Here is a 1531-nt window from a genome sequence, read left to right on the forward strand (position 1 = left end):
AATTAGAGTCAATGCATGAATTAGAGGCAATCTCTCAGAATCTGCTGAGGTGATTTTTTGAAGCCTGGACACAGTCTTAGCCTATAGGAAATGGAGTGGGAATGTCAGTAATTCCTTGCCAAAATATGAAGGTAAAAAGAAATGCTTAAAGAAATAGAGATGTTAGGATGGATTGTGATATAAACTTGAGAATGTACCATCAAATTATTTTCCCATAGTATTCCAAGAGGCCATTTCCTTCACTGGGGTAATGCAATATGGAAACATTGCTAGGGCATGAAGGAGAAACCAACTTAATGTTTCCTGTTCTCTGTAGGATTGAATGGCAGTGGAAGGTGATGCCATGAAAATGTGTTCTCCAGGGTAAGGAGGAGTAATTAGATTTTGAAATGGAAAAGTATAGGTGGAAGCACTTAATGTTCAGAGGCAAGATAGATTTAATTACTCTAATAGCTAACATGGCTATAATGGAAATCAGGGTGTCTTGATATGCATATCTATGGTGATAGCAAATAGATCATAATGTCCTCAAGCAAAGATAGATAAGTGGAGTAGAGTGTTTCTTGACCTATATAACAAAAAATAGATAAGTTGATAGCTTTTGAATTGATAACTGGGGTTATCCATCAAAATGGAAAGTTGTGCTTCCTCACAAAAATTCCAGACTTATCTTAGTTCACAGACCAAAAAGCCATTGGTTGAAGGGGAATCCAGGTCTCTCTGAGAGTGAACTCAGCCATATTACTGCAAGTAAATTAGATAAATACTTCCCTGATCTTTTTCAAAATGGACTTGTGGCGAATACTGGTATAACTGTAGAGTTGGAAACAGGAATTAAGGATTGATAAACAAAGATTCTGAACCGAGACTGATAATGTAGGAACTGATATAGAATAGAGGCCTTGGATGCCTGATGATAGGTAGAGTTTTACCCCAAGACTGTGTCACAATGCAATGTATCTAATGTGTCCATACAACTAACACACAGTTATTTCTCTGGTCCCCAGGTGGATAATTGAATACTGATATACTCAACACCTGACAGAATCCTCACATATACCTATGATCTGTGGCGTAAGAACAATTTTGGTAGGAAAAAAAAAAATCAACAAACAACCCACCCTGTACTTGCTTCTGCAGCACATATATTAATATTGGAATGATGCAGAGATTAGCACACACCCTACTCAAGAATGATATGCAAACTCCTGAAGAGTTCCATATTAAAAAACAAGCAAAAATCCCCATAAAACCCAACTAGAAGCTCTCCTCTATCCTGAAGAATATATAAAAGCAATACCACATTGCAGGAATTACAATGATAAGCATCACCATCAAATACTTAAGGAAAACAGGAGAAGTGTTTCCTATGATATTCACATGTAATTCATCTGCTAAGCTGTTAGAAAAAAGTCAGTAAGAAAAGAAAAACTGATCCCACGGGCACCTGGGTGACATAAGTATCTGCCTTTGGCTCAGGTCTCAATCCTGGGATCCTAGGTTGGAGCCCCCTAATGGGTTCTCTGCTCAG

At 37.8% G+C, this 1531-nt stretch overlaps 1 non-coding gene across 1 annotated transcript; it reads left to right on the top strand.

Annotated features, from left to right (window-relative positions):
• Positions 1-1124: 1124 nt before the first annotated feature.
• On the top strand, positions 1125-1228 carry LOC132025248 (U6 spliceosomal RNA). The gene has a single exon (XR_009406508.1). It is a non-coding gene; the product is annotated as a U6 spliceosomal RNA (small nuclear RNA).
• The last annotated feature ends 303 nt before the right edge of the window (positions 1229-1531 follow it).

Source organism: Mustela nigripes, chromosome 9, assembly GCF_022355385.1.
Source record: "Mustela nigripes isolate SB6536 chromosome 9, MUSNIG.SB6536, whole genome shotgun sequence".
Classification (NCBI taxonomy): Eukaryota; Metazoa; Chordata; class Mammalia; order Carnivora; family Mustelidae; genus Mustela; species Mustela nigripes.